General features: G+C 38.8%; 1 non-coding gene across 1 annotated transcript; it reads right to left on the reverse strand.

Annotated features, from left to right (window-relative positions):
* Nucleotides 1-8,620: 8,620 nt before the first annotated feature.
* On the reverse strand, nucleotides 8,621-8,696 carry TRNAA-GGC (transfer RNA alanine (anticodon GGC)). Its single transcript has one exon. It is a non-coding gene; the product is annotated as a tRNA-Ala (tRNA).
* Between the last annotated feature and the right edge of the window lie 1,231 nt (nucleotides 8,697-9,927).

The raw sequence follows: 9,927 nt of genomic DNA on the forward strand, positions 1-9,927 counted from the left end.
TTCAAAAATAAAATTCTTTTGAAAGTAAAATAATAGACATTGTGTACATTAAAGCAATTTTTAAAAAAAGCTCTACACATTTGTTCGAACATTAAAAATATAAGCAGATAATATTTTCTGTAACATTCATTCACATTAATCACTTTCTTAACTTCATCTATTTCTACTATTTATGTTACTTGTGCTTTCTAAAGAACGCATTTAGAAAATGTTTTATTTCTATTTTTTCATGAAATTGAAACTTTGAAGTTTTATCTGATTAATAGAGAATTTATTGAAGCTGTTAATTTTTTACTAAAGTATAGTTGACAAACAATGTGATGTTAGTTTCAGATGGATACCTTATGTGGTGTTCACCACAATAAGTCCAGAAACTATTTGTCACCAGGAAAAATTAGTACATTACTGATTATATTCCTTGTGCTGTACACCATAGTTCCATGGTCAGTAATGGACTCTTTTAATAAATGCTATTAATCGATACCTTATTGACTCAATTTTCAATTGAGAAAATTCCATGTCCACAGTTGCCGAAGTGCCTGGTAAGTGCAGAGAAATTCTGCTCAATGGAGGTTAACCTCAATTAATTCTTTTGTATTAAAACATGAAAAAATTGTCACTCAAATATTTTCATAGATACTGTTATTTTGAGTCTAGTAAAATGGTTTTTTCTTTTCAGCAAATATTTTTACAAGACAAACTTATTAAATAAGTTTTCTATTTTTTTTTGAACTTATATCAAAATTAGATCTTACAAAACTGACCCAAATTTCATTCCACTGTGATTCAGGAAGTAAGTTTATTAAGTGAAAAGTTCTTCCTACTGGTTCAGATATTTCAAAGCGTAGTTATTTCATCTTTAATTTTGAGCACTTCTTGAGTTCTCATTGTTCAATTTGTTCAGTTCCTCCCACATTTTATAGTAATAAATTTCAGTGGCTTGCTGTTTATAAGCTTTGTTTTTTAAAAAAATTACAATTCTCTGGAAGCTGAACTTCATCAGTGTAACATTCTTTGAATAGCCTGATTAAAGATTTGTAACTCATTTTGAGCAAAAGGCAACCAAATTGTAGATATTCAGTTGTAAAATGTCAATATCATTGTAAGATACCTAGGTTGCTTTATAAAGAAATTCTTCCATTGTTCAAAAACTCTCAAAATACAAATTATGATTGATTAAAAACAGAAGTATTTTTTAAAAGTCAGCATATTATCATCACAAAATATTGAGATGTCAGTTACTTTAATTTTGTATGTAAAAAATATCTGTATAATTTGATCTCTATAGCTTCTATCCCTGTTGGTAGAATGCTATATATAGTTTGTTTGGCTACAGAACAGTCAGGGGGATGTAAAGTACAGCATAAGGAAATAGGCAATAATATTCTAATAACCATGCATAGTGTCAGTTGGGTACAAGATTTACCGGGATAATCACTTAGAAAGTTATATTATGTCTAATATAAAGTTAATATAATATTGTATGTAACTGTAATTGAAAAATAAAAAAAGTGATTTAAATTAAAAAAATTGTGTGTACCACACAACCAATTCCAAGTACACTCTGTGCTACAGATTTTTTAATTTCATAAGAATACAATTTTTACCATGACATTGTCTCCCACCCAAATTCTATTCATGTTATCACTGTGAAAAAATAAATCACACACACTATAAAAAAAGGATATCATACATAAAACTTGGTGTTCAGTGTTGATTTTTTAAACTAAACTTATGATAGCTTTCACCAGAGTACTGAAAGTTTTGTTTTTGATTGAATCAGCTTCTAAAACTTTCACTTTACTTCCATGAATTAAATTAAAGAATAAACATTATTGGAATTGACTTCATTGACTTTCTGTTTGAAGCATCTGATATAAAATGGCTCCATTTCTTTTTTGAAACATTCTTCTGTCAACGGAACCAAGACGTTAGCAACTTTCATTTCACCATTTTTTATGTGTAAAGAAAGCCTGGTATTGAAAGGAAGTGAAATTAACTTTGAAAGAACTACCATTTGATTTGATGAAAAGTCATGCTTCACAGAGTGATATATTCCAACATTGACAAATACATTTATTAAGGCATCATTTTGGGCTAGAGTCTTAAATTAATACAAATAACTTTAAAAATAAATTCTGACATATAGTAGATTTGAGTCTTGTTGTTATGTGGCCCAAGTTACTCATGTAGCCCCCAAGGTTGGTGGTCATGAACTTTCTTAAGGAATAGAAGTTTGGTTTAGTGCATACATTAATCATGCACTTTTCTGGAGTTCATTAGCTGCTAAAAGGGTTTAGCAAAATACTAAAAGAAAATCAAACAATAAAGTAGTTGCTGATTTGCCTCATAAAGCAAACTAACCTAACAACCCTAGAAGAGCAATCAGACAATTGTGTATACTCTATGGAAGGACTGCTCAGACTCTATTTCCTATATTTATTTCGTGTTCACTTATAATTTCCCATATTGTCCACTAACTTTCCATCTGATAGTTTCCTGCATCTCATAGGCTACAGCAAAAACCAACTGGCACACCCAATGGCTGACGGAAGAAACAGCACCCACTAAGTCTCCCACCACCCTCTGTCCACTCTGTGTTGTTTGAGCAAGTGTCATTGCATCATTCAGCGTCCTTGAGTAGGAGGTGTTAGCCGTATTGTGTCTGGGTGTGGTCAGGAGAGGAGAGATGGGTTATCACTGGTTGTCTTGGAGATGTAGATTTACTACCTGTTCAGGTGAGCATCCTTCTCACTGCACGCTTGTTTCTCAGACTGTTGGATGAAACCTTGGCAGAAACTACAAGTTTAAAGTAGAGTTCTACCCTGAATTCTAGTTCAAGTTCAAAACTCATTCTAACTTAGTTCAATATAAACAAAAACATTAGGAACAAATGCTAAACAGAACAGCACTTTGAGGTGACAGAAGTTAACCGGGGCTGTGTCAGACAACCAGGATATATGGGGATGCCAAACATAAGGGATTTTATCCATGCAATTCTTTCGCCTCCCTCTGTCTCCCACTCTCCTACTTATCCTAAACGCTTTCCTTTTTAAGAGGAGTGATGTGGCTCCTTTCCTTCTCTCTTTCCCTTAGCTTTTTACAATCAATAAAACTCTGCTTCTTCCCAGCTTAATGACACAGAGCTTTGTTTTACAGGTTTTATGATAGCTTTAACTGATCCTTTACTGATTTTTTTTACTGAAAAAAAAAGAATTTAAAATCATGTAATTGGAAAATCACTCTACAAATAGTAATGTACTTAGAATTTAACATGCATCTTACAGATACCTTTATATGGTCCTCAAAGAAGGTAGAATTATTTATTAGTAGAAGTGAAATAGTAAGAGAGTTATGAGTTCTCCTATGACTACAAATCAGATTTTAATGTTGGCTGTATCTTAGAAAAAGCTAGTTTCATGGCAATGTATTAATTTGCTCTTGTATGTTTTGGTAAATGTTTTATATACTTCAGTGTATTATTTTTTCCCCAACTAGATTGTAAACTTGTTGAGGGCCTTTTATCATGTTATTATTATTCCATAAATCTTAGTATAGTCCTTATATTTATTTAGTCCCAATATTTATTGACTGAGCAGTCAATAAACTCTCCCTGACTGTGTGTACCTGTAAACTGAATCTACTTATTTTTTTCATAGAATTCTCATCATCTTTGAGGCCCAGTCAGTGAGGAGAGAAATGAACCAGAAGTTTAGCCCTTGAATATGAGGAATATGGCAAGCAGGAAGCAATGCCTTTTCAATAAGATAAATGAGATTGATTGGGCTTATTCACCAAGCAACTCACATTCTTTTATTGAGTTACAACTTAAAACAGTAAAGCATACAATCCTACCTTTCCGATAAGACGTTTCACAAATACACACACTAAGGTCATGACGAAGATTGTTTCCAGCATCCAGAAGCCCAGTTCCTACACCTTCCAGTCAATACTCACCCTCGTAAAATCAACACCTTCTTTCCCCGTAGGTTCATTTTGTTTGTCTGTGGATTTTAAATAAAGGCAATCACGTGGTATCTATTCCTTGGGTGTCAGACTTCTTAAAGTCAAATTTCTATAACATGCAGGAAAGTGTTCATTGAATTTTTAGTAAGTGAATCCATAAAATTAACCAGTGACCAGTGACATATTTCCAGCACTGCAGGATCCCATCATGGGCCTTCCACTTAGTTCTTTAATATCAAGACTAACCACTCTCTCGACTTCTAAGACCATAGATTAGTCTTGCCTGGGTTTGAACTTTATGTAAGTAGAATCATAGGGTGGGTAGGTTACTGTGTTTGCCTTCTTTTACTTCAAATTATATTTGGTAGCTTCATTTATGTTGATGCAAATAATTGTTGTTTTTCTTTTAAATTTCTGTTTGGTATTTAATTATATGAATATATCATCATCTTTTAAAAACATTTATTTTGGGGGACACCTTTGGATTGTTCCCAGTGTGGTGCTATGATGAAGAATGCCGCTACAAATATTCTGGTGCACGTCTTTTTGTGATTATATGTATGCATTTCTGTTAAACGTATACCTGGGAGTAGAATTGCAGATGTTTGGGTTCTACTGCCAATTTTCCGAAATAATTATTCATTTACATTGGCATTATATGGAAGACTGATTGTTCTATTGCCAACACTACAGAGTAATGTGCTGATAAATTTGCCTTTGGGGGTAACACCCTACTTTGTAGTTCTGCCAATTTTTGTGGTGTAAATACTTCCAATATGGTCAATTTCCAAAATTATCTTATCTAAAAATTAGCTTCTGGCTTCACTCTATCATGTCTTTCTGTGGAAAGCAGAATAATGGCCCTCTAAAGATGTCTATACTTTTATTATAGGAACCTGAGTATATATGTTACCCTATGTAGTATAAGTGAGACTGTAGACGTGATTAAGGCTTTGAGGATCTTGAAATCGGAAAACGGTTTCAGCTTACATATCCAGGTGAGTTCAGATTAATCACAGGAGTCCTTAAAAGTGGAAAAGCTTTTCCAATTGAGGTCGGGATGCATTACTAAGGAAGACAGGTCAGAGGGAGATGTGTTGTTCTTGGCTTTGAAGATGGAGGGAGGAGGCTGAGAGCAGAACTGTAGGCAGCGTCTAAGTGCTGGAAAGGCAAGAGGAGAATTCTTTTCCAGAACATCTAACAAATAGCACTGTCCTGCTGCCAACACTTTGATTGCAGCCCAGTGAGACCCGCATCAGCCTTCCGATTTCCAGAGTTGTAGATTGATAAGTTTGAGTTGTTTTAACCCACTAAATTTGTGGTCCTTTGTCACAGCAGCAATAGAAAATTAATACACTCTCTAATTAGACTGCATTACCCACAGAATATCTATCACAACCATCTGCACAAAGCAGGTGTTACATAAGTGATTTTGTAATATTGTCTGGTATGGACCATAAAGCTGTTTTATTTAAACATAATTTTTGGATCATAAAGTGTGTTTTATGTTTTTTTAAAGTAGAAATTGTACCACTCTATGTTTTGTGCATTGGTGGGTCTCAAGATAGATAAACTGAACATGTTTGGAAATTAAAATTAAAGTTCTTTCTGTTTTTGTTTGTTTTTGTCACACATCTGCCTTTGTTATGAGCAGCAGGTGGGACACTTCTAGCAATGGTAAAAAATAATAATGATGATGATTTACAAGTGCAGGGATTTTGTGAAGCTGCTTGGTTGGAACAATCGGGAGCCGATATGTAATGCCTGCCCAGAGCAGCAGGAGGAAGCCCCCAAAGCCCATCAAGAGCAGGCCACCAAGGAGAAGGGGAGCTCTCCGCACGTGTCCCGAGTGTACTTGGTGGAGGTGACCTCAGAAAGAAAGAACCAGGCGGTGAAGAACATGCCAGCGGCCAATAACACTACGGTCAGATGGGGGAAGGCAGCTGGGTTCACTGGGCTGGTGTGTCTGCTCACGGCCAGGAGTGCCACTTTGCGGGGCACAGGGTCATCGCTCTGCCACCAGAAAAACACGTGGGCAGAGGCAGGTGCTCTGTTCAGCACGGAGGGGTTTTTTCTTGTTTTTTTTTTTTTTTTAAAGTAAATTAGCTGGTTCTCCATTTTGCTTGAACTAATGCTACCAGTAATAATATACATGTCTGACCTTGCAGAAAATGTATTTCTGTTAAAGCAGTCCAACATCCTTGTGCTGAGGATCTGCACGGGAGGACGGACTTGGCTTTGAGGATGGGAGCAAGGCGCGCAGGGGGTCCGGAAGGCGCGCGGATTTGTGAAGCTGCTTGGTTGAACAATCGGGAGCCGATATGTAATGCCTGCCCAGAGCAGCAGGAGGAAGCCCCCAAAGCCCATCAAGAGCAGGCCACCAAGGAGAAGGGGAGCTCTCCGCACGTGTCCCGAGTGTACTTGGTGGAGGTGACCTCAGAAAGAAAGAACCAGGCGGTGAAGAACATGCCAGCGGTCGACTGAGCCCTTTAAACTGTGCGGCAGGCTCTCCCCCTAAGCCAGTCCCAGCCTGAATATCAGAGGCAGGGGGTAAAGATGATAAGGGGAGAAGTTGCTACCCTGAGAGAGCACAGAGCTTATAAGCATCCCTGCGAATTAGCCAGCATCTGCGCGGGGCAGTGACCACTGCAGATATCCAAGAAAACAAGCCGTGTTGTTCCCACTGTGACAATTACAGGGCTGAGCCCTAGTCGAGGTTCACCAGGCTATTTCTCAGCAGCTGAGGCATATTGGAGGAAAGGGATAAGGTGTTATTACCTCGACCAGAGCCTGGTAGGCGTTCTAGCCAATTTTCCTCTCTCAATTTTTCTTCCTCAAGGATGGCAGGTAACGCGCTGTCACCTTAGAAGTTGAGACCAAGGTACCGGGCGCTTTCACTGGCTACTTTCTGGGTCTTTTCTCCTGCTAATGTTTCTTTTTGTCTCTTGATATTTTAATGGCATCTTATCATATTTAGCTTTTAGTAAAGAAATGCAAATCCCACAAAACAAAAAAACCAGGTGGCTGAAGTCCCTGACCCTAAGCAGCAATGCTAATTTCAGAGGCGCGCTGGCCTCCTGACCACTGGGTTAGAATAGCCTTTGTTTGATCCTGGTCCTATATCAGGACTTACTTTATACATTGATGAATTACTTAGTGATAAGCTAAGTACCATTTCATTTATTTTTGAAAACGTTTATTGATTTTAGCGGGAGAGGCAGGGAGAGAGAGAGAGACAGGCACATCCATCTATTCCGTATGGACCCTGACCGGGAATCCAACCGGCACCCTCTGCGCTTCAAGACTATGCTCGAACCAACCGAGCTATCTGGCCAGAGCAGCTGAATATCACTTTAAAACAATAGAAAATATAACTCCACAGAAGCACACACTAATTTGTTTCTTTGTTCCCTATTTCAAGGGAAAAAAATGACCACAACACAAGCTTGCATTGACATATTATTATTATTTTTTATAATTCTCTTTAAAGCCACTCTGGATGTCTGCTTATTATCAGTAGAAACCCAGAATAACTCACCAGATATCACGTTCTACGTTATTTAGATTCACAATAACAGTCCCGAGCTCACTGTGAAATCTCCAGGTAAACAGCAGAGACTAACCTCTCCTCTGGACTCATGCTTAGAAAGCCAGTGATGATGTGGAATGTATTTTAGGGACGTGCTTTTGAATAAAAGTGAAATTAATGATGGTGCGTATCTCAGTAAATTCCCTCCTCACATGCTCTGCTTCTCAAGCTAAACACTCTGCAGATGCCCTTGTTTTCTCTCTTTTTCCTGTCCTTCACAGCTGATCCGTTAGCCCATCCCACTGATCTACCTTCAGAGTAGATTTGGAATCTAACTATGTCTTATTGCCTGTAATGGTAAGTCTTCAGACCCACCCACCACCGTGGCCCGTTGGCAATGCTGCAGTACCCTCCTGATAGGTCCCTTACCTTTGCTATTCTCCACACAGCAGCCATCCTTATGCTTTGACAGTGGAAGTAAGATCAGGCCACAACTCTCTCTGCTCGAGACTCACAGAGGTTCCTCGTTTTGCTCAGAGTCGAACTCCAAGTCCTTGCCCTATCCTGCCCGGCACGCGTGATCTGGCCCCACTACCTCTTGAGCCTCGTCCCTCTCCCAATCACGTGCTCTGCTCCAGCCACACTGGCTTCCTTGCAGGTTCCTGCCTTGAGATTTTACACCTGCTACTTCTTCTTCCCCAAATGATTCCCATCTCCCCAGATATGGACAGGGCTTCTTCTCTCATTTCTTTTATGGTTTCTGCTCCAATGCCACCTTTTCGAGACTTTCTTTGGTCACTGTTCCTAAAAATTCAGTCCTGCTCTCTCCCTATCCCTTCACCTATGTATCGTTCTTCAGAGCACGCACACACATAAATATAAATAGATAGTTTTTTTTTCTTTTCTTTTTTCTTTTTTGTTTTTTTTTGTATTTTTCTGAAGCTGGAAACGGGGAGAGACAGTCAGACAGACTCCCACATGCGCCCAACCGGGATCCACCCGGCACGCCCACCAGGGGGCGATGCTCTGCCCACCAGGGGGGAGCCTTGCTGCGGGAGGGGAAGAGAGAGACAGAGAGGAAGGAGAGGGGGAGGGGTGGAGAAGCAGATGGGCGCTTCTCCTGTGTGCCCTGGCCGGGAATCGAACCCGGGACTTCGGCATGCCAGGCCGATGCTCTACCACTGAGCCAACCGGCCAGGGCCTTAAATAGATAGTTTTTAATTCTATTAAATGTATTGGGGTAACATTGGTTAATAAACTGCATAAGTTTCACACGTACATCATCATCTGTATATAATACATCTGTATAAATCGATACATCATCTGTATAGGACATTGAGTGTTCACCACCCAAAGTCAGGTCTCCTTCTGCCACCACATATTTGACCAATTTTACCCTTTTCTACCTCCCTCTTCCCTTTCCCTCCGGTAACCATCATATTTTAGTCTGTGTCTGTGAGTTTTTGTTTGATAGTTCACCTTATTTGTTCATTTTTGCTTTCAGTTTTATATACCACATATGAGTGAAATTATATAGTTTTTAAATTTTATTGTCTGACTTATTTTCTTTAGCGTGATATTCTCAGGATCCATCCACAGTGTCATAAATGGCAGTATTTCATCATTTCTTATGGCTGTATATACATAACACATCTTTTTTATCCATCTACTGAAGAACACTTCTACTGTTTCTATGTTTTGACCACTGTGAATAATGCTGCAGTGAACATAAAGGTACATATATTTTATGAATAAATGTTTTAAAAATTTTGGTATAGATGCCCACAAGAGTAATATGTATATACAGTGTGTCCATAAAGTCATGGTGCACTTTTGACCAGTCACAGGAAAGAAACAAAAGATGATAGAAATGTGAAATCTGCACCAAGTAAAAGGAAAACTCTCCCAGTTTCATACCTATTCAGTGCAGTTTGATGTGGGCTCACGCACAGATTTTTTAGGGCTCCTTAGGTAGCTATCCCGTATAGCCTCTACAGACTCGTCACTGACTGATGGCCTACCAGAACGGGGTCTCTCCACCAAACTGCCGGTTTCCTTCAACTGCTTATCCCACCAAGTAATGTTATTCCTATGTGGTGGCGCTTTGTTATAAATGCGCCGATATTCAGGATGCACTTTGGTCATGGATTCGAATTTAGCGAGCCACAGACCACACTGAACTTTCCTCTGTACCGTCCACATCTCAACTGGCATGGCCATGGGCTGCTCCGCTGTATACACGGTGTTACGTCATCATCTGCGCATGTGCACATGCTGCCACATCATCCTGCAGAAACTGGGAGGGTTTTCCTTTTATTTGGTGCTGATTTCACATTTCTATTGTCTTTTGTTGCTTTCCTGTGACCGGTCAAAAGTGCACCATGACTTTATGGACACACTGTATATATCAGACTTATTATTTGACTTCACCA

This window comes from Saccopteryx leptura, chromosome 7 (genome assembly GCF_036850995.1).
Source record: "Saccopteryx leptura isolate mSacLep1 chromosome 7, mSacLep1_pri_phased_curated, whole genome shotgun sequence".
Classification (NCBI taxonomy): domain Eukaryota; kingdom Metazoa; phylum Chordata; class Mammalia; order Chiroptera; family Emballonuridae; genus Saccopteryx; species Saccopteryx leptura.